Genomic DNA, 23693 nt, shown 5'->3' on the forward strand with positions numbered 1-23693 from the left:
AAAAAAGTGTTCCTGAGTTGAAATTGCCCTCAAAAAACTTCCTGAACGTCTTTTTGAGTGAAAGCATAGGTGGAGCATAGGAGGAGGCAGGAGGTTGACTGAGCTCTTTGCTTCTGCCCAGAGTCCCAGATATAGTTTATTTACAGGTACATTTCGTTTGTACAGAATATGTTTTCCATGGAAATCCTCTGGTTTTCCCAGACGACAGGGTTTGACCAACCGCCATCTTAGCTAACGAGATGGATAAACCTTGTGAGCGGTAGCCAACGACCTCCAACCGCCTGGAGGGAAAAGTGCAGTCTAATTTGCTTGTTTTTATCTTCATTTCTTTTAGGCATTGAGTTCTTCAGTTCAGATCTTTATGTTTTCCATCCCCTTATTACAAATTGGGTAAAACTGAGATTCTTTCTGAATGTTTTTTGATCCTTTGGGGAAAAAAAAAAAACCAGTACCTGTAACTCCAGATATGTTTGGACCTGTTGCATTCTGCCACAAAGAGGGTGTCCACTTTAGAAACCTGTGCCTCGGGGCCCAGTTAAGGGTGGAAACAATCACAGGGTGGAACACACCCAACCCCAAACGGTTCTACGGGTTCTGGAGGCTGCCTACTTGGGGGGCCAGAGGGTCCCCGTTAAAGACAAGGTTGAAGGTTCAGGTTAAGTGCGAGGAGAGGAGGGGCCGGGGGGCCCTGATAAAGATGAGGCTGAAGATCCACGTTAGGTGTGGGGAGGGGAGGGGCCCCGGCTCTGCCACTTGGCTGCTATGTGACCTTAGGCGAGTCACTTCACTGGACCTCAGTTACCTCATCTGTAAAATGGGGATTGAGAATATGAGCCCCACGTGGGACAGGGACTATGTCCAACCCAATTTGCTTGTATTCACCCCAGCGCCTAGTACGGTGCCAGGCACCTAGTAAGCGCTTAACCAATACCATAATAATAATTATTATTTTTATAATGACACTGGGGAGGGGCCAGAAGGTCCCCGTTAAAGATGAGACTGGAAGCCTGGGTTAGCTGTGGGGGAGAGAAGAGGGTCAGGTTCTAGCCTCACTGTATTTCACTGTCAGATGCACCTGACTCGTCGTCACCATTAATGTCACTGACACTTGATCATGTCTCACAGGGATTTAGTGCGTGCACTAGGCCAAACGGGTCCAGCTTATACATGACCGGGGGATGCTCAAGGAATCTGCCCCATGGGAAAATCCCGGGGAGGGGGGACAGTTGTCCTAGAAGGCAAGAGACGCAGAGGAGGGGAGCGGGTCGCTGTGGTGCCACCTCCAGGGCCTGTTTGGCCGGCATGAAGAGCACCGTTCCGGGAAGCGGAGGAATCACCCGGGTTCCGGTCCCTGCTCTGCTAGGGGGACCGGGCCACCAACGCAGGCGGCTTAAAAATTAAGGTACTTGTTAAGCACTCACTATGTGCCAAGCACTATTCTAAGTGCTTGGGTAGATACAAGGTAATCAGGCTGGACACAGTCCCTGTTCCACATGGAGCTCACAATCTTAATCCCCATTTTACAGATGCAGTACCTGAGGCCTAGAGAATAATAATAATGATGTTGGCATTTGTTAAGTGCTTACTATGTTCCAAGCACTGTTCTAAGCACTGGGATAGATACAAGATAATCAGGCTGGACACAGTCCCTGTCCCACGTGGGGCTCACAGTCTTAATCCTCATTTTAGTGATGGGGTACCTGAGGTCCAGAGAATAATAATAATGATAATGTTGGTATTTGTTAAGCGCTTACTATGTGCCAAGCACTCTTCTAAGCACCGGTATAGATACAAGGTAATCAGGTTGTCCCACGTGGGGCTCACACTCTTCATCCCCATTTTACAGATGAGGTAAATGAAGCCCAGAAAAGTGAAGTGACTTGCCCAAGGTCACACAGCTGACAAGTGGCAGAGCCGGAATTGGCACCTACGACCTCTGACTCCCATGTCCGGGTTCTAGCCACTGAGCCATGCCGCTTCTCGCCAAAGGACTCCCAGTGGTGCCCCACGCGGCGGACCGGCCCGGAGGGCAGCCCGAGGAGCAGCTGCCTGACGTGGGCGGAAAAGACCACCACTGCTGCCAAGGCCTCTGCTGGCCAGGCTTAGCACGCGGGCCTGGCATCGGCTCTCTGGGGCCGCCTCCCCGGCCATAGATGGATCCCCTCAAAAAAGCCCTGTGGGTGCAATGTGCTGCCCCTCTGCTGCACCCTTGCCCTCCTATTCCCTCACGGTGCCCTAGGCCCGAGGAGGAAGACGGCGGGCAGGGACGACAGAGTGGGCGAAACACGACACAAACCACGGGCATCGTAATCATTCGCTGGCATCTACTGATCACTTACTCTGTGCAGAGGACTGTACTAAGCACTTGAGAGAGCATCAATCAATCGTATTAACTGAGTGCCTACTGCCCACGTGCAGAGCGCTGTACTAAGCACTTGGGAGAATATAAAACTATAGAGTTGGTATTCGGAAGCAACATGGCTCGGTGGAAAGAGCCTGGGCTTCGGAGTCAGAGGTCATGAGTTCGACTCCCGGCTCTGCCACTTGTCAGCTGTGTGACTGTGAGCAAGTCACTTCACTTCTCTGTGCCTCAGTTACCTCATCTGTAAAATGGGGATTAACTGTGAGCCTCACTTGGGACAACCTGATGACCCTGTATCTCCCCCAGCGCTTAGAACAGTGCTCTGCACATAGTAAGCGCTTAACAAATACCAACATTATTATTCATTCAGTCAATTGTATTTATTGAACGCTTACTGTGTGCAGAGCACTGTACTAAGCACTCGGGAAGTATAATTCAGCAAGAGAGACAATCCCTGCCCACAAAGGGGTCACAGTCTAGAAGGGGGAAGACAGACATCAAAACAAGTAAACCGGCATCAGTAGCAGCATTATAAATAAATAGAATTGTAGATATATCCACGTCATTAAGAAAAAATAAATAGAATTATAATTATAAATAGACATGATTTCTGTTCTCAAGGAGCTGGCAGTCTAATGGGGGAGGTAGACATTAAAGTCAGCTGCAAATTAAGGAAAGTGGAGAGTAGAAGGAAGTGAATATGAGGGCAGTGTCTGTGCACAAGTTCCGGATCCGGAAGAATCGGGGCTGAGACCCTTTCGTCCTTCCCTAGGGGAGAGTCTACCTGCTCTCAGCTGGAGGTCACTATCAGACCCCAGGGGTTAAAATGGAGATGCCTTGTTCCTTATCTCCCTGGGCCCAGCCCAAATGCCATCAATCGATGGTATTTATTGGGTACAAGTTAATCAGATAGAACACAGTCCTTTTTCCACATAGAGCTCACGGTTTTAATCCCCATTTTACAGATAACTGAAGCACAGAGAAGTTAAGTGACTTGTCCAAAGTCACACAGCAGACAAGTGGTGGAGCTGGGATTAGAACCAAGGTCTATCTGACTCCCAGGGTCAGGTTCTAGCCACTAGGCGGGGAAATTGTGTACGGACTCTGTAACATTTTAATCCCCCAAACGCTTAGTACAGTGCTCTGCACACGGTCAGTATTCCATAAATACCACTGACTGAAAGTTTGGGTGAGCACCAAGTATCAGAGGTGAGAAGCAGCTTGGCTCAGTGGAAAGAGCATGGACTGGGGAGTCAGAGGTCATGGGTTCTAATCCCCACTCCGCCGCTTGCCAGCTGGGTGACTTTGGGCAAGTCACTTCACTTCTCTGTGCCTCAGTTACCTCATCTGTAAAATGGGGAATAAAACTGTGAGTCTCACGTGGGACAACCTGATCACCTTGTATCCCCTCCAGCACTTAGAGCAGTGCTTTGCACATAGTAAGCGCTTAACAAATACCACCATTTTTATAGACATGTTTGTTGCCAACATAGAGCTTATTCAATAGTATTTATTGAGCGCTTACTATGTGCAGAGCACTGTACTAAGCGCTTGGAATGTACAAATCGACAACAGATAGAGACAGTCCCCGCCCTTTGACGGGTTTACGGTCATGGTAATCCCAGCCTGTGTCTCCGGGCTCCTCTCAGAGACCCCACTCCTCTGGCTGATCCCCAGAGCAGATTCACTGAATTGTAATTATGGAGCGCTTGTGAGAAGACGATACAAAGGTAGACACATTTCCGGCCCACAGCGGGCTTACAGTCTTGAGGGGGGAGATTCATTCATTCATTCATTCAATAGTATTTATTGAGCGCTTACTATGTGCAGAGCACTGTACTACGCACTTGGAATGTACAAATCGTTAACAGATAGAGACGGTCCCTGCCCTTTGACGGGCTTACGGTCTGATCGGGGGAGACGGGCAGACAAGAACGACGGCTGCCAGCCGGGATCTCAGAGGCCTGAAGCTGGGAATAAGCCACGGAGCACCAGGCTTCTATTCAGAGGGTGCGGAGACCTATAAAAAAAATGACCTCAGCAGCCACAGCTAGGACGGCGTCTTTCACACGGCAAGGAGGCGGTTCCACGCCTCCAAGTTCTCCACCGACAGCCCTCCCCACTGCCACTTTCCCACCCCTCTCTATCCCCCCTCAGGGGTCCTCTCACCCTTGCACCCTGGCACGAAAGCAGAAGTAAAATGCTTCCTTGTGCCCGGAGCCCCAAGCTCGTTCATGGTTTCCAAACACCCTGCAATCCCGGGTTCTGAGTCACGTACCTCAGGCTCCCTGGAAAATCATTCCTCACTGAATTCTACAAGAAAGGAAGCACGCAGGAAACCCTGAAGCTGAATCTTCTAGACCGTGAACTCCTTGAGGGCAGAGATAGTGCCTACAGATCTGTTGTATTGTACTCTCAATTAATCAATTATGTTTATTGAGCGCTTACCGTGAGCAGAGCGCTTGGGAAAGTACGATATAAAAAAGTTGGAAAATACAGGAGCACCTCTCAGAGTCACACCTGGAGAGTTCCCAGTCCTCTCCCAGTCTCGACTACAGGAGGGAGAGTCAAGCAGAAGCCCTTCCATTCCATTCCTAGCTTGGCCAGTGGCTAGCGAGTGGAAGACAATCTGCTACAAGTCAAAACTCACCCGTGCCGGGCAGCAGCGGCGTGGGAGGGAGTCGGGGGGGAGACTCAAGTTTACTGCGGGGAAAGAGGCAGTGCTAACCCGTTTCCGGATTTTTCCCAAGAAAACTTTCTGGATCCACTACCTGAACGACGGCAGATGGAGGCGGAGCGTTCTGGAAGAGATGTGTCCACGGCGCCGTTATGAGTCGGCCACGACGCGACAGCTCAAGACGACAACAGTGACAAACATGGTAGAGAAGCAGCATGACCGCTGTCTCTATCTGTCACTGTTTTGTACATTCCAAGTGCTTAGTACAGTGCTCTGCACATAGTAAGCGCTCAATAAATACTATTGAATGAATGACCCAGTGGATAGAGCACAGGCCTGGAGGCAGAAGGATCTGGGTTCTAGTCCCAGCTCTGCCACTCGTCTGCTGTGGAACCTTGGGCAAATCCCTTAACTTCTCTGAGCCTCAGTTACCTAATTTGTGAAATGGGGGGGTTAAGACTGTCAGCCTCATGTGGGACAGTGCCTGTGTCCAACCTGATTAGCTTGGATCTACTCCAGTGCTTAATAGAGTCCCTGGCATTTAGTAAGCACATAACAAATACCATTAAAATGAAAAAATAAAACCCAAGTAAAGAAGCAGTGAGGCTCAGTGGAAAAAGCCCCGGCTTGGGAGTCCGAGGTCATGGGTTCGAATCCTAGCTCCGCCGCTTGCCAGCTGTGTGACTTTGGGCAAGTCACTTAACTTCTCTGTGCCTCAGTTTCTTCATCTGTAAAATGGGGATTAAAAACTGTGAGCCCCACGTGGGACAACCTGATCACCTTGTATCCCCCCAGCACTTAGAACGGTGCTTTGCACATAGTAAGCGCTTAACAAATACCAACATTACATTATTATTAGTAGTAGTATGCTGAGCACTCAGTCTGAACTCAGTAAATACCACTGATTGATTGATTGATTGATTGATCGATTAGGCCTCTGCTCTCGCCTCCCTCCAAACTTTGCCTCCTTAATTTCTTCCCAAAGACTTACTCAATTACAAAGCGATTTTTCCTCTCTCTTCTATCAAACACATTTTGTGTCTGGCCACCCCCACACCCCACCCTGTGTAGTGCAAACTTCTTGAGGGTGAAGAATGTGTCTTTTCACTCTGTCATATTCTCCCAAGTGTCTAGAGCAGTGCCCTTGAACATGGTAGGTGCTCAGTAAATGCCGTTGCTTCTTCGGTGCTAACCTTCTCACTGTGCCTCTTCTCGCCTATCCCATCGTCGACCCCTGGCCCACGTCCTACCTCTGTCCTGGAATGCCCTCCCTCCTCACATCTGCTAAACCAGCACGCTTCCCCCACTTCAAAGCCCTACTGAATGTTCACCTCCTCCAGGAGGCCTTCCCAGACTAAGCCCTCCCTTTTCCTCTGCTCCTCCTCTCCTCCCCATCGCTCCGACCCGCTCCCTCTGCTCTACACCCTTCCCCGCCCCACAGCACTTATGTTTATACTTACATATTGATCATTCTGTTTATTTTATTAATGATGTGCATAAATCTATAATTCTATTTATTTATTTTGATGCTATTGATGCCTGTTTACCTGTTTTGATGTCTGTCTCCCCGCTTCCAGACCGTGAGCCCATTGTTGGGCAGGGATTTTCTCTCTTTGTTGCTGAATTGTACTTTCCAAGCACTTAGTACAGTGCTCCGCACACAGTAAGCACTCGACAAATACGATTGAATGCATGAATGAATGAACTGAAATGATGTGGCCAGAAACACAGTTTCAACGTGGTGCAACATTATTGGCTCTGAGCACATTTGTATACATGCTACTCAACTGTAGATTCAATTACCTCTTTTGATTCCTAGCTTTGTAAATAATTTAATGTCTGTCTCCACTATTAGAGTCAAAGCTCACTGTGGGGAGGGAAAGTGTCTCTTACTTTTCTTCTATTTCCCCAGGAGTTAGAATAGTGCATTGCACCCAATAGGTGCTGCAGAATAAATACTCCAACAGGTGCTCAATAAATACTTCTGCTAATATATCAGGGGTTCTGGCCTGAGCTGCCTTGGTCCTCTGACTCCACTAAGAGGAGAAGGAGGAGGGAGGGAGCCCAGTAGTAATGGAGAGAAGCAATGAGACCTAGTGGAAAGAGCATGAGTTTGGGAGTCAGAAGACCTTCAGCAAGTCAGTTAACTTCTCACTGCCTCAGTTACTTCATCTGTAAAATGGAAGACACAAAATAATAATCAGTGTAGTATTTGTTAAGCTGTGTGCCGAGCACCGTTCTACTATTCGAGATACTCAGGTTGGACACAAGGGGTTTAAAATCTAAGTGGGAAGAAGTGGGATTTAATCTACATTTTACAGACGAGGAAACTGAGACAGAGAGAAGTTAAGTGACTTGCCCAACGTCACCCAGCAGACAGGTGGCAGAGCTGGAATTAGAACCCAGACCCTCTGACTCAGAGACCTGTGTTCTTTCCACTAGACCGCGCAGCTTTCAAGCAGGAACCCAGTTATTTCTGGGGAAGAGTTGCCGCCACATGTCTCGGAGCTGGTCCGGAGCTGGGTAGAGATTTTGCAGCTATTGGCAGCCCTGGCGGGGACGTGGGATTCTCACCCCATGCCAGGTTCTACCCCGGAAGGCAGGGGCAGACAGTCAGGGAAGTTTCTCCTACCCCTTATCTCCAAAAGTTGGAGGGGCAGAAAAATCCTCTGGGGAAGAGGAGAGGGCTGCTGACCGGGTAGGTTCCATCACTGGTGATTTGGGCTGCTCCAGGAAGAAGCCAACAGAGACACGGTCTGTGTGTGTCCCGGGAGAGGAGGGCAGGGAAGGGCAGAGAGAAGGAGGGGAAGAAGGAGGCCAGCAAAGGGAGCTGGGATCAGGGCTCCAGAGCTGGGGAGTGTATTCCCCCTGCAGTCACCCCCTAACCACTTGGGAATAATTGGAGCATTTTCTGGGTGGGATTAGAGGTGTTTGGGAAGTGGTGGAGCTCCAGGCCTCCTCTTCCCTGAAAACAAGGTGTTCTGGGGTGGCTCTCCCTCTCTGTCCCTCTCTGAAGAGAATTAAAGCCTTTCCTGGAGGTGGCAGGGAGCCGGGGGAATGGCAGAGGTGACCCCAACCTGGGCAGCCCTCGTTTCAGACGGGCTCGAACTCTGAATGCGACACTGGGCCGGGGTCAGCGCCAGTGGTCCAGGCTGGCACGTGGCCCCTGATAGGGGCCGAAGGAGGCAGGTGGGGACCTGGAGGAGGAAAGGAAACAGACCTTCCAGCCCGAGGGTCCAGAGCCGGGGGGCTCCGGCCTGAGCCTCCTCGGTCCTCTGACTGCAATGTGAGGAGAAGGAGGAGGTAGGGAGGATGCGATCTGGTGGATAGAGCACTGCCCGACGGAGCAGGAGAGCTGAGTTGTAGGCTGAGCTCTGCCACTCCCCTGCTGTGTGCCCGCAGACAAGTCACTGAACACCTGTAGAATGGGACGGTAATATCTGCCTCTCTTCTCCTCACAGAGGGGTGGGGGACTGAAACGAGATCACTGAGCTCATCATGGGCAGGGAATGTGTCTAACAACTCTGTTGCATCGGTAATCTCCCATTCACTTAGTACAGTGCTCTGAACAAAGAAAGCGCTCAGTAAATATGACTGATTGATATGGAAGCACATGGCCTAATGAATGCAGTGCACAGATACAAAGAGCTTAACATGATGGTTCTGATAAGTCTCTGTTTGAGGAGCCTCCTCCCCTTGCCCCATCTTCTCCTCAATCCCTCCTAATTCTCCCCTCCGTCCCTCCCTCCCACCCCGCCCCAGTCAATCCCATCACAGATGGCTCTTCTGCCCTCGGAGACCCCAGAATGCACCCATGGAATGTGGAATCCCAGATCCATGGGAATGGGAAAGCCTGGCCCTGTCTCTGCCGCTCGGGCCCTGGGCGGTCCTCTGCGGGCCTCAGTTTCTCCATCTTGTCCATGGGCATTGATGTCTGCCTCGGCCCAGAAGCCGGGCAGAATGAGACAACGCCCCCTCGGAGCTCCCGGGGAGAAACGCGCTGGGGCTGGGTTGGGGTCGGCCTTGTGTTCCCTGCTGGGCACCCCCTCCAAGTCCCCTCCCACCCCCTGCACCCGCTGCCCAGCTGGCTGCCCCAACTGGGTTTTGGCCAGAGGGGTCCAGCTCTCTGGGCTCTCCTCCCCTCCTGGTTCTAGTCCCTTGCCCACCCACACACCCCTAAGCTCTGGAGCATCGCTCCTCCTCGTGCTCGTCTGTCTGTTTCCACCAGACCCATGGGTTCTCAAGGATCTTTTCTGTTTCTCCGGGTTTTATGTTCACAGGTGGAAACTTGCTCTGACAAGTCCTCACCAAAGTCCCCCAATTCTCATTATAATGAGGACTCACAGTGTGTGACAGCTCCTACAACAGGGGACACACACACACACACACACACACCACTCACCTGGGCCAAAAGCGGCTGAAAACCAGCCTGACTTAGTTTGAGCCCTGTGCTCCCTACTACCTCTTGCCCTTCGGGCCCTAGGAAGGAAGAGAAGAGGGAGGCAGACCCCCGGATCCCACCGGAATCCACTCCCCAGGAATTCGGTGGAGAGGGAGGGAAAGGGGCTTTCAAATGTGGGAACGCAGATTTGTCTACAGGTCTGAATCCATCCCCTTCACCTCAGTGCTGAGCTCCTAAGGGCCTTGGAGCAGGGCAGGGGTGTGGTTGGTTTGTATGTTTTGTTTGTTTTATAGTACTTATGCTTTTAAAATGTCGGTGTGCGTGTGTGTGCAGCTATGTGAGTAAGTGTGTCTTTGAGAGGTTTTCTGCTTTCTTAAATGTCCTAATCACTTCTGTCTGGATGAACATAGGCAATTAGTCTCCTAGCACAAGCCTCTTTCTTTTTCATTCTGTCTTACGTATGACTGCACATTTCATCTTTCAACTGGCACATACCATTCCTCTCTTCCCAGTCCTTGAATAACTACCCATATGTTCCAGATAAAACCAAGGCTCCTAACCACTGCTTCACAGTCATTTTCTACTTCTTCTTCCCCAACTTCCCCCTTCTCCCACTGCCTCACAGCTCACGATGTGCATTTAACCCAACCAAATCATTCCTTCTTCATGAGCCTCCAATCCAACACTTGCATAAATCTCCTTCCTCTTCTGCTTCCTCAAACCACATCCCTCTATTAAAATTTCCCTAAAAGTCACCACGCACCTTCCTGGTTCAGTCACCCCATCAGGTCTTAATTAACACACCTGTTTATTCATTTAAATTCTTACGGGGGTCTTTTATCATGATATCCATATTTATTTTAACGTCCATATCACCCCGTAGACTGCAAGCCATTAAAAGGCATGGAACATGTAATAATAAAAATAATTGTGGTAATTGTTTAGTGCTTACTATGTGCCAGGAACCGTTCTAAGCGCGGGGATACGTAAAAGATAATCGGGTTGGACCCAGTCCCTGTCCCATACGGAGCTCACAGTCTTAATCCCCATTTTACAGATGAAGGCACTGAAGCACAGAGAAATGAAGTGATTTTCCCACAGTCACACAGCAGACGAGCAGTGGAGCCAGAATTAGAACCCAGGTTGCTCTGACTCTCAGACCCGTGCTCTGTCCACTAGGCAAACTCAGTTGTATTATATCCCTCCAAGTGCTTAGTCCCCTCTCAGGGTCGCACCTGGAGAGTTTCCAGTCCTCTACCAGTCTTGGCTATGGGAGGGAGAGTCAAGCAGAAGCCTGGCCATTCCATTCCTAGCTTGGCCAGTGGCTAGTGAGTGGAAGGCCATCTGCTACAAGTCAAAACTCACCTGTGCTGGGCAGCAGCAGCATGGGAGAGAGTCGAGGGCAGAGACTCAAGTTTACTGCTCGGAAGGTGGCAACTGTAAACCACTTCCAGATTTTGACCAAAAAAACTCTCTGGATCCACTACCAGAACCACTGCAGATGGAGATCGGGGCGTTCTGGGAGAGATGCGTCCATGTCGTTGCTACGGGTCAGAAACAACTCGGCAGCATAAGACAAATGCTTAGTACAGTGCTCTGCACATAATGTGTTCAATAAATACCAATGATTGTTTGATTGATTACTGGATTCCCCACTGACCACTGAACATTCACACAGCTGTTTCCCCTGTAACACAGGGATTGTGCTTGGCCTCATGATACAAAAAACTCTCACTGGAGTTTTCATGCCTCGATTGATGTCGCTGACCTGCTCTAAAAGTTTTGTCTAACTCCCATCACATTGAATTCAGGCAGACATGTTGGGTGGGAAGAGCTATCCCTACTTCAATCCATCAATCATTGGTATTTGAGAGTTTACCGTGTGCAGAGCACTAAACTAAGCGCTTGGGAGAGAAGAATATAACAGAGCTGGTAGACACTTTCCCTGCCCACAACGAGCTTACCGTCTAGAGGGAATTCCTTTAGAGCATTCTACCCAAAGCCTGTAATGAAAGCATGCATAACAGGAGGACTTATCGAAGGTACTTGATGACTTCTTGACTCCAAAATTTCTCCGGCTCACAGCCTGCCTCTTTTCTTTCTCCCGTATGTGTCCCAACCTCTTGTCCGATCATCGGCACACAGCTAGGTGTTCTATAAGGGCTGTTGTGGATGATGATGATGTTATCTGAAACTAGAATTCGCAGCCTCCCACCTTCCGAGTCATTATTTTCCCCCAAACTATAAATTGAAAGCGATTATTCCAACAGCTGCTAACGATCTCCCTACTTTATATCCCCCTCAGTGCCCCCAAAGAACTTTGTTAAGTTCCCCAAACCCCCTTAGTATACTCATAGGCCTGTGTTATATATTCTATTCCTTCTCCTGTCTGCAATTTATTTAAATATTCATCGCCCTCACAAGATTGTCAGTTTCTTGAGGTCAGAGGTCATGTCATCTAACTCTTTTGTACTCTCCCAAACACTTAGTACAGTGCTCTGCACACTACAGGTGTTCAGTAAACATTGTTGATGGACTCATGCCGGCAGCGAGGATTGCTCTTTAAGCGGGTGCCGCCAGAGCCACAGGTAGTTTCCAAATCCATTCAACTCATCATCGTCATCGTCAATGGTATTTATTGAGTGCTTACTGGGTTCAGAGCACTGTACTAAGCGCTTGGGACTTAGTTCCCTGCCCACAATGAGCTTACCATCTTAGAGTCTGGCTCCAAACGGATTCTGAGAAACTGCTTGGCCTACTAGGTAGAGCATGGGCCTCTCTGCTGTGCGACCTAGGTTAAGTCACTTAACTTTTCTGTGCTGCCTCAATTACCTCATCTGTAAAACACGGATTAAGATTGTGAGCCCCATGTGGAACAGGGACTGTGTCCAACCTGATAGCTTGTATCTAATTAATTAATGTTAATGTTGGTATTTGTTAAACGCTTACTATGTGCCGAGCACTGTTCTAAGCGCTGGGGTAGACACAGGGGAATCAGGTTGTCCCACGTGGGGCTCACAGTCTTAATCCCCATTTTACAGATGAGGGAACTGAGGCACCGAGAAGTTAAGTGACTTGCCCAAAGTCACACAGCTGGCAAGTGGCAGAGCTGGGATTCGAACTCATGAGCCCTGACTCCAAAGCCCGTGCTCTTTCCACTGAGCCACGCTCTACGCTTGGGTTTAAATAGAACAGTGCTTGATGCACAGTGAGTGTTTAACAAATGCCATTATTATTATTATTATTACTATTAAAAAACAGGGCTAATCTTCTGCCGAGAAGCTCCATGTGGCCTAGCAGGGAGGGGCAGAAACATGAGATGGGGAGACAGAGGCCCAGACAAGAGGGTGATTAGGCCATGGTAGGATTCAGGTATCTCTGTCCCCTTTAAGGACCTGCTATTCATTCATTGATTCAATCATATTTATTGAGAGTTTACTGTGTGGAGACCACTGTACTAAGCACTTGGAATGTACAATTCAGCAACAGCTACAGACAATCCCTGCCCAACGACAGGCTCACAGTCTGAAAGGGGGAGAACAGACAGCCAAACAAAACGAGTAGGCAGGCATCAATACCATCAAAGCAGATAAACAGAATCATAAGTGTATATACATCATTAATAAAAATAGAGCAATAGATAATATATACAAATATATGCAAGTGCTGTGGGGAGGGGAAGGGGGTAGAGCAGAAGGAGGGGAGAAGGGGCAGGGGGAAAGGGAGGGCTCAGTCTGGGAAGGCCTTCTGGAGGAGGGGAGCTCTCAGTAGGGCTTTGAAGAGGGAAAGAGAGTTAGATTGGTGGATGTGAGGAGGGAGGGCAATCCCGATCAATGCTATTCACTCCACCCCCAACGCCACAGCACTTATGCTCATATCTGTCATTTATTTCCATCTCCATCTCCCAAGGTAGACTCTAAGCTCCTGGTGGGCAGGGAATGTATCTTCCAATTCTGTTGTACTGTATTCTCCCAAGTGTTAGGGAAACAAACGGTCAGTGCTCAATAAATATGATTGATCAATTGATTGATTACAGCTCAGGATATGTGAGGGTGCAGAGTGGGAGGGGCTTTGGGGGAGGTCTGCTGCTCTCCAGGAGAGGTTCATTCATTCATTCATTCAATAGTATTTATTGAGCACTTACTATGTGCAGAGCACTGTACTAAGCGCTTGGAATGTACAAATCGGTAACAGATAGAGATAGTCCCTGCCCTTTGACGGGCTTACAATCTTATCGGGGGAGACAGACAGACAAGAACGATAGCAATAAATAGGATCAAGGGGATGAACATCTCATTAAAACAATAGCAAATAAATAGAATCAAAACGATGTACATTTCATTAACAAAATAAATAGGGTAATGAAAATATATACAGTTGAGCAGACCAGTACAGTGCTGAGGGGGTGGGAAGGGAGAGGGGGAGGAGCACAGGAAAATGGGGGGAAAAGAGGGTTTAGCTGTGGAAAGGTGAAGGGGGGCGGTAGAGGGAGTAGAGGGAGAAGGGGAGCTCAGTCTGGGAAGGCCTCTTGGAGGAGGTGAGCTGTAAGTAGGGTTTTGAAGAGGGGAAGAGAATCCGTTTGGCGGAGGTGAGGAGGGAGGGCGTTCCGGGACCGCGGGAGGACGCGGCCCGGGGGTCGATGGCGGGATGGGCGAGACCGGGGGACGGTGAGGAGGTGGGCGGCGGAGGAGCGGAACGTGTGGGGTGGGCAGGAGAAAGAGAGAGGGGAGGAGAGGTCGGAGGGGGCAGGGGATGAAGAGCCTTGAAGCCTAGAGTGAGAAGATTTTGTTTTGCGGACCACCCCCCCGAGTGTTTAAAAATTCCTAGAGGAGCCCTTCAAAGGGTGTATGGTGAAGAAACACGGCCTAGTGGAAAGAGCACAGGCCTGGAAGTCAGAGGACCTGGATTCTAATCCCAGCTCTGCAAGTATCTGCTGTGCAACCTTGGGCAACTTGACATCTCTGTGCCTCAGTTCCTTCAAGGGGATTCAATAACTGTTCTCCCTCCTACTTAGACTGTGAGCCCTATGTGAGCACAGATTATCTTGTATCGACTCCGGTGCTTATGACAATGCTTGGCACATAGTTAGTCCTTAATAAATACCAGAATTATTATTTTATTACATTATTATAATATATAATTTTATTTCATGAAGCAACTTGACCTAGCGGCAAGACCACGGGCTTGGGAGTCAGAGGATGTGTACTCTATTCCCGGCTCCACCACTTGTCTGCTGGGTGACTTTGGACAAGTCACTTCATTTCTCTGTGCCTCAGTTACCTCATCTGAAAAGTGGGGGATTAAGACTTTGAGTCCCATGTGCGGGAACCCATTCATTCATTCAATAGTATTTATTGAGCGCTTACTATGTGCAGAGCACTGTACTAAGCACTTGGGATGAACAAGTCGGCAACAGATAGAGACGGTCCCTGCCGTTTGACGGGCTTACAGTCTAATCGGGGGAGACGGACAGACGAGAACAATGGCACTAAACAGCGTCAAGGGGAAGAACATCTCGTAAAAACCGATGGCAACTAAATAGAATCGAGGCGATGTACAATTCATTAACAAAATAAATAGAGTAACGAAAATATATACAGTTGAGCGGACGAGTACAGTGCTGTGGGGATGGGAAGGGAGAGGTGGAGGAGCAGAGGGAAAAGGGGAAAATGAGGCTTTAGCTGCGGAGAGGTAAAGGGGGGATGGCAGAGGGAGTAGAGGGGGAAGAGGAGCTCAGTCTGGGAAGGCCTCTTGGAGGAGGTGATTTTTAAGTAAGGTTTTGAAGAGGGAAAGAGAATCAGTTTGGCGGAGGTGAGGAGGGAGGGCGTTCCGGGACCGTGGGAGGACGTGACCCAGGGGTCGACGGCGGGATAGGCGAGACCGAGGGACGGTGAGGAGGTGGGCGGCGGAGGAGCGGAGCGTGCGGGGTGGGCGGTGGAAAGAGAGAAGGGAGGAGAGGTAGGAAGGGGCGAGGTGATGGAGAGCCTTGAAGCCTAGAGTGAGGAGTTTTTGTTTGGAGCGGAGGTCGATAGGCAACCACCGGAGTTGTTTAAGAAGGGGAGTGACATGCCCAGATCGTTTCTGCGGGAAGATGAGCCGGGCAGCGGAGTGAAGAATAGACCGGAGCGGGGCGAGAGAGGAGGAAGGGAGGTCAGAGAGAAGGCTGACACAGTAGTCTAGCCGGGATATAACGAGAGCCCGTAATAGTAAGGTAGCCGTCTGGGTGGAGAGGAAAGGGCGGATCTTGGCGATATTGTAGAGGTGAAACCGGCAGGTCTCGGTAACGGATAGGATGTGTGGGGTGAACGAGAGGGACGAGTCAAGGATGACACCGAGATCGCGGGCCTGCGGGACGGGAAGGACGGTCGTGCCATCCACGGTGATAGAGAAGTCTGGGAGCGGACCGGGTTTGGGAGGGAAGATGAGGAGCTCAGTCTCGCTCATGTTGAGTTTTAGGTGGCGGGCCGACATCCAGGTGGAGATGTCCCGGAGGCAGGAGGAGATGCGAGCCTGAAGGGAGGGGGAGAGGACAGGGGCGGAGATGTAGATCCGCGTGTCATCTGCGTAGAGATGGTAGTCAAAGCCGTGAGAGCGGATGAGTTCACCGAGGGAGTGAGTGTAAATGGAGAACAGAAGAGGGCCAAGAACTGACCCTTGAGGAACTCCAACAGTTAAAGGATGGGAGGGGGAGGAGGCTCCAGCGTAGGAGACCGAGAATGATCGGCCAGAGAGGTAAGAGGAGAACCAGGAGAGGACGGAGTCCGTGAAGCCAAGGTGAGATAAGGTACGGAGGAGGAGGGGATGGTCGACAGTGTCAAAGGCAGCAGAGAGGTCAAGGAGGATCAGAATGGAGTAGGAGCCATTGGATTTGGCAAGAAGGAGGTCATGGGTGACCTTAGAGAGAGCAGTCTCGGTAGAGTGGAGGGGACGGAAGCCAGATTGGAGGGGGTCTAGGAGAGAATGGGAGTTAAGGAATTCTAGGCATCGATCGTAGACGACTCGTTCTAGGATTTTGGAAAGGAAGGGTAGTAGGGAGATAGGACGATAACTGGAGGGGGAAGTGGGGTCAAGAGCGGGTTTTTTTAGGATGGGGGAGACATGGGCATGTTTGAAGGCAGAGGGGAAGGAGCCCTTGGAGATTGAGTGGTTAAAAATAGAAGTTAAGGAAGGTAGGAGGGCAGGGGCGATGGTTTTAAGAAGGTGAGAGGGAATGGGGTCCGAGGCGCAGGTGGAGGGGGTGGCACTTGCGAGGAGGGAGGAGATCTCCTCTGAGGATACTGCAGGGAAGGATGGGAAAGTAGGGGAGGGGGTCGGTGGGGGGGAGGGGAGAGGCGGAGGGGTGACTTTGGGGAGCTCAGACCTGATCGTGTTGATTTTCGTGAGGAAATAGGTGGCCAGATCATTGGGGGTGAGAGATGGGGGAGGGGGAGGAACAGGGGGCCTAAGGAAAGAGTCAAAGGACCGGAACAATCGGCGGGGGTGACGGGCATGGGTGTCGATGAGGGAGGAGAAGAAGCTTTGCCTGGCGGAGGAGAGGGCAGAGTTAAGGCAGGAAAGGATAAATTTGAAGTGTGTGAGGTCGGCTCGGTGCTTGGACTTTCGCCAGCAGCGCTCAGCGGCTCGAGCATAGGAGCGTAGGAGGCGGACGGAGGAGGTGATCCAGGGCCCGTGGGTTAGTGGAGCGAGAGCGGCGGAGGGAAAGGGGGGCGAGAGAGTCGAGATGAGTAGAGAGGGTGGAGTCGAGAGCGGAGACCCGCTCGTCGAGAGTGGGAAGAGAGGACAGGGCGGCGAGGTGAAGCGAGATGCTATTGGAAAGACGGATGGGATCGAGAGAGCGGAGGTCTCTGTGGGGCAGTAGCGAAGATTTGCAGGGGGAGGGAGTGTGAGAGATGAGGCAGGTGAGAAGGTTATGGTCAGAGAGAGGGATTTCAGAGTCGGTGAGGGAGGAGATAGCGCAGCGGTAGGAGATGACGAGATCGAGGGTGTGAACGAGTCGGTGAGTGGGCGCGGTATGGTGGAGGAGGAGGTCGGCAGAGTCGAGGAGGGATAGCAGGCGGGCGGCAGAGGAGTCGTCGGGTACATCCGTATGGATGTTGAAGTCTCCAAGAATCAGAGTGGGCAGGGAGAAGGAGAGAAGGAAGGTGAGAAAGGGGTCAAGGTGGTCGAAGAAGTCGGAGGTGGGACCGGGAGGGCGGTAGATGACGGCGACAAGTAACTGGAGTGGGTGGTAGAGGCGAATGATATGGGCTTCGAAGGAGGGGAAGGAGAGGGAGGGGGGAGGAGGGATAGTGCGGAAGCGGCATCGGGGCGAGAGGAGGAAGCCGACGTCTCCTCCCTTACCGGTGAGTCTGGGGGAGTGGGAGAAGGAGAGGCCTCCGCTGGAGAACCCGATTACCTTCTATCTACACCAGCGCTTAGAACAGTGCTTGGCATATAATAATAATAATGTTGGTATTTGTTAAGCTCTTACTATGTGCAGAGCACTGTTCGAAGCACTGGGGTAGATACAGGGCAATCAAGTTGTTCCATGTGAGGCTCTCAGTCTTAATCCCCATTTTCCAGATGAGGGAACTGAGGCACCGAGAAGTGAAGTGACTTGCCCACAGTCACACGGCTGACAGGTGGCAGCGCAGGGATTAGAACCTATAGTAGGCACTTAACAAACATCATCATTATTTTTATTATACAGTACATCCTCTGTTCTTCCCCTGCCTCAGTTTACCCTCCCGAGATATCCATACTGCTGGTGAGGGTTTAGTTCCCTAGGACAGGGTGGACTGTCTCCTCCTGTGCCATCCTGTTCAGCCAGGGCATAGGAGAGCCCTCCGGATTGTTGCCAGAATCAACAGAGGGTGCCCTGGGGCAAACCGGTTCTGCTCCCAAGCCAACGGTCCGGTCTGACCAGTCCTCAATCCATCAGTCATAAATCCCCCTGGGCAGTGGTGGCCTAGCTAGAGTTTCACCAAGATGATCAGCTCTGGAAAGGAGGCTGAGCCTAAAGAACAGCTGAACCTAATAATAATAATAATTACGGTATTTAAGCGCTTACTCTCTGCCAAGCACTGTGGTAGATGCAAGCAAATCGGGTTAGACACAGTCCCTGTCCCACGTGGGGCTCACAGTCTCAATCCCCATTTTACAGATGAGGTAACTGAGGCACAGAGAAGTGAGGTGACTTGCCCCAATTTACACAACAGACATGTGGCAGAGTCAGGATTAGAAGCCATGACCTTCTGACTCCAGGGCCAAGGCTGTATCCACTAAGCCATGCTGCTTCTCTACTTCCTTCCGAGCCCATATACATGTGTTCACACAGAAACTCGTACATTCATTCAATCGTATTTATTGAGCGCTTACTGTGTGCAGAGCACTGCATTAAGCGCTTGGAAAGTACAATTCAGCAATAGAAACAGACAATCCCTGCTCGCACTGGGTTTACTTGTACGGGCTTCTCACCGCAGCACACCACTCTCCTTCCAGTTGCCCTTTCCTTCCTCTTTCCCCAACCACATCTCTCCTCTTTCGAAACTCCCCTAAATCCCCTCCGTGAAGCCTTTCCAGACCGACCCCACAAATGTGAAAATGAATGACAGATCAAGGAAGCAACAATTCCCTACACACGGCCAATTATCGCAAAATGGAAGTGACAACTGGACACGAGAATGCGAATGACAGAAACGGATGCCGTAGTGATGGACGTGGCTAAATGCTCAATGGGAGCCAATCAGTGGTACTCACTGAGCTCTTACTGTGGACAGAGCATTCATTCATTTTTATTGAGCCCTTACTGTGTGCAGAACACTGTCCTAAGTGCTTGGAAAGTAAAAGTCAGCAAGAAATAGAGACAATCCCAGCCCACAGCGGGCTCACGGTCTAGAAGGGGGGCGACAGACATCAAAACAAGTAAACAGACATCGATAGCATCAGAACATAGTGCCGAGAGCTAGGGAGAGTACAATATAACAGAGTTGGTAGATCTATTTCCTGCCCGCAACGTGCTTACCGTAAAGAGGGCTGTAATCAGCTCAATCAGCTCTCTCCCCACATTTATCAACTCTCCTCCCCCACTCTAATCCGGCCCACACATTTCACTACTCTCTCACCAACCTACTCACTGCACCTGGAGGTTGTCTCTCTCCCCACCTACTCCTTGCTCATCCCCCTCCCTTCTGCCTGGAGCTAAACCCGAAAGTTCACGGTGGAGAGGGAACGTGTCTATCAGCTGCGTTATATTCTACTTTCCCAAGTGCTTATCAATAATAATAATAATAATGTTGGTATTTGTTAAGCGCTTACTATGTGCCGAGCACCGTTCTAAGCACTGGGGTAGATACAGGGTCATCAGGTTGTCCCACGTGAGGCTCACAGTTAATCCCCATTTTACGGATGAGGGAACTGAGGCACAGAGAAGCGAAGCGACTTGCCCACAGTCACACAGCTGACGAGTGGCAGAGCCGGGAGTCGAACTCCTGAATTCTGACTCTGAAGCCCAGGCTTTTTCCACTGAGCCTCGCTGCTTATTATAGTCCCCTGTGCTCAGTCTGTGCACAGTTGGGCCAGTCACTTCACTTAAAAATAATAATAATAATTTTGGTATTTGTTAAGCGCTTACTATGTGCAGAGCACTGTTCTAAGTGCTGGGGGAGATACAGGGTAATCGGGTTGTCCCACGGGAGACTCACAGTTAATCCCCATTTTAGAGATGAGGTAACTGAGGCACAGAGAAGCTAAGTGACTTGACCACAGTCACACAGCTGACGAGTGGCAGAGCCGGGATTCAAACCCATGACCGCTCTCTGTGCCTCAGTTCCCTCATCTGTAAAATGGGGATTAAGACTGTGAGCCCCATGGGGTACAACCTGATAAACTTGTATCTATTCCAGCACTTAGAACAGTGCTTGGCACATAGAAAGCGCTTAACAAATACCATCATTATTAGTTAGCACTCTATAAATACCACTGATTTATTGATTGATCAGGGACTGTCAATCAGTCAGTCAATTATATTTATATTGTTGTTATGGTATTTGTTGTGGTATCTGTTAAGCGCTTACTATGTTCCAGGCACTGTACTAAACGCTGGGGTGGATTCAAACAAATCGAGTTGGACACAGTCTCTGTCCCACGTGGGGCTCACATTCTCAATTTCCATTTTACAGATGAGGAAACGGAAGCCCAGAGAAGTGAAGTGACTTGACTGAGGTCACACAGCAGACTCACACAGCAGACAAGGGGCAGAGCCGGCATTAGAACCCGTGACTTTGTGACTCCCAGGCCTGTGCTCTATCCACTACGCCACATTGTTTCCCAAAATTTATTGAGCGCTTAATGTGTGCAGAACTCTCTTGGCAGAGTACTGCTTGTCAGCTGTGTGACTGTGGGCAAGTCACTTAACTTCTCTGTGCCTCAGTTATCTCATCTGTAAAATGCGGATTAAGACTGTAAGCCTCGTGTGGGGCAACCTGATTACCCTGTATCTACCCCAGTGCTTAGAACAGTGCTCTTCACATAGTAAGCGCTTAACGAATACCAATATTATTATTCTTACAATATAACAATAACAAACACATTCCCTGCCACAACGAGCTTAAAGTCTAGAAGGTGAGGCAGAAATGAAGATAAATAATTAAATAAATTACAGCTAAATTACAGTCTGGAAACTGTGGGAAGGAGGCTGCCTGCAGAGAAGAGGATTCTAATCAATCAATCAATCAATGGTATTTACGGAGCACATACTGTGTACAGAGTACTCATATAAGTGCTCGGGAGAATGATAATAATAATGTTAGTATTTGTTAAGCGCTTACTATGTGCAGAGCACTGTTCTAAGCACTGGGATAGATTTACAGGGTAATCAGGTTGTTCCACGTGAGGCTCACAGTCTTCATCCCCATTTTACAGATGAGGGAACTGAGGCACAGAGAAGTGAAGTGACTTGCCCACAGTCACACAGCTGACAAGTGGCAGAGTCGGGAGTCGAACCCATGACCTCTGACTCCCAAGCCCGGGCTCTTTCCACTGAGCCACGCTGCTTCTGAGTACAATATGACGGAATTAGCAGACACGTTCCCCGCCCACAAGGAGCTGACAGTCTCTTGCTCAGTGCCACCCACGCTCGCCGGTCTCTGCTGGGTTCGAATCCCAGATCTTCCACTAGCCTGCTGAATGACCTTGGGCCGGTCACTTAACCCCCTCTGTGCTTTAGTTTCCTTATCTACAAGAGGGGGATAAAATACTCATGTATTTCCCAAGGAGGGCTCGTGTGGGAAAGGGACCATGTCCACTCTGTATGTACAACAGAGTTTAACAAACTAAATGATTAATATGTGTTTTTTATCATTATCTTGCTGGCAATGAAGACTCATGAAACGCCTCGATAATCATCGCCATATGACGTTCCATCTTTCTTCCTGAGTTTTGTGCAGCATGGCATAGTGGAGAAAGTATGAGTCTGGGAGTCAGAAGGTTGTGGGTTCTAATCCTGCTCTGCCACTTGTCTGCTGGGGGACCTTGGGCTAGTCACTTCACTTCTCTGTGCCTCAGTTACCTCAACGGGGATTGAGACTGTGAGCCCCATATAGGACGGGGACTGTGTCTAACCCTATTTGCTTGCGTTCACCTCAGAGCTTAGTACAGTGCCTGGCACATAGTAAGCGCTTAACAAATACCATAATTATTCATTTGATTGCATTTATTGAGCACTTACTGTGTGCAGAGCACTGTACTAAGCGAATGGAAAGTACAATTCAGCAACAAAGAGAGACAATCCCTGCCCACATTGGGTTCAGAGTCTAGTCTAGTCAGGAGACACATCCCTTGCCCACAAGGAGCTTACTTTAATATTATTATGAATATTATTATTAATAGTGTAATAATATTATTACTATTGAGAAAGCAGCATGGCTCAGTGGAAAGAGCACGGGCTTGGGAGTCAGAGGTCAGGGGTTCGAATCCCATCTCCGCCACTTGTCAGCTGTGTCACTGTGGGCAAGTCACTTCACTTCTCTGTGCCTCAGTTACCTCATCTGTAAAATGGGGATGAAGACTGTGAGCCTCACGTGGGACAACCTGATTACCCTGTAAATCTATCCCAGTGCTTAGAACAGTGCTCTGCACATAGTAAGCGCTTAACAAATACCAACATTACTATTATTATTATCTTTGAGACCATGTGGCACCTTCGCAGAGTTCCATCAGTGGAAGAAGAGCGGAGATCTATATTTAAGAATGTCCCCGCCATGCTTGTGGATCTCAAGGGTATGCTACCATTTCGTGGTGCTCTGCCATATTTTATAATTGTGACCACTCAGGTGACTTCCTTCATAGGAAGGACTAGGGCTACGCTTTGTGGGTTGGAAGGTTTTCTATCTTGGGCAGGACCTTGTCTTTAATAGGAGAAGACGTGCTAAGAAGAATTTAGAAATGTGGTTTCCAGCTCTTTAATATTCCCTCCTTCTCCGGGTTGAGACTGGAGCCATCTTAATTCTTCAGAAGTTTGGCAAAGGCATGGCACAGGCCGTAAAATAGCCTTCCCGATGTTTAGAGGTTGGTGATTTCATGGCGGTCTGCGTGGCCCTGGCCCTTCTCCGTTTGGGCATATTCCCCCATGACCTGCGTGTTTTCCTTCCTTTGTTCTACGTGTTGTCGGGGAAGGTTCTGAGCCCCCGACAACCCGGCAGGGCCACTCCAAATGGCGGCTCAGGCCGGCCACGCCCGCCACAGACAGGGCGGCCTGGAAACCAGATGGCGAACTTCTTGTTTTGCCCTTGAAAAAAAGCTCTGTGTTTCTTGGACGTTTGATGCCGACTTCTCTTTCCTGCCACAGGATATACAAAGAAAACAAACGCAAAGTCTCCTCGTCTCTGAGGCAAAGGGGTCCTCTGTCTTGAGCCCGGGGTTCCTGGAGAGGAACAAACCACCTTTGGTTTCTGACCTGGATTTCACCCAGCCCAGCTGGTCGGGCGCCCCGGCCTCCACCTCGTCCCCGGCTTCGGGCCTAGGTATTTGGGTGCACATTTCCCCCGCCCCATTTCCCCACCCTGGGCCTGCTCCGCTCCGGCTCCCAACCCCGATACCTTAAAGCGCGCGGGGTCCGTGCCCGGCTCAGCCGGCCCCCGCCCCTCCGTGGGCCTTGTGGAGAGTTGCCCTCTCCCCAGGGTCTCCGGCCTGCCGGGAACCGGGGTCAGGGCCCGGGAATTCCCCCAGCCTGCCGCCCTAGGGTGGGTGTGGGCCCCAGGGGGTCAAGGGGTGGC

General features: G+C 50.1%; 2 non-coding genes across 2 annotated transcripts; both read left to right on the top strand.

Moving 5' to 3' along the window:
* The first annotated feature begins 4864 nt into the window (after positions 1–4864).
* Positions 4865–5002, top strand: LOC114816957. Its single transcript, XR_003764775.1, has one exon. It is a non-coding gene; the product is annotated as a small nucleolar RNA SNORA7 (small nucleolar RNA).
* A 5656-nt stretch (positions 5003–10658) lies between these two features.
* On the top strand, positions 10659–10796 carry LOC114816944. Its single transcript, XR_003764762.1, has one exon. It is a non-coding gene; the product is annotated as a small nucleolar RNA SNORA7 (small nucleolar RNA).
* The last annotated feature ends 12897 nt before the right edge of the window (positions 10797–23693 follow it).

Source organism: Ornithorhynchus anatinus, chromosome 1 (genome assembly GCF_004115215.2).
Source record: "Ornithorhynchus anatinus isolate Pmale09 chromosome 1, mOrnAna1.pri.v4, whole genome shotgun sequence".
NCBI classification, from domain to species: Eukaryota; Metazoa; Chordata; class Mammalia; order Monotremata; family Ornithorhynchidae; genus Ornithorhynchus; species Ornithorhynchus anatinus.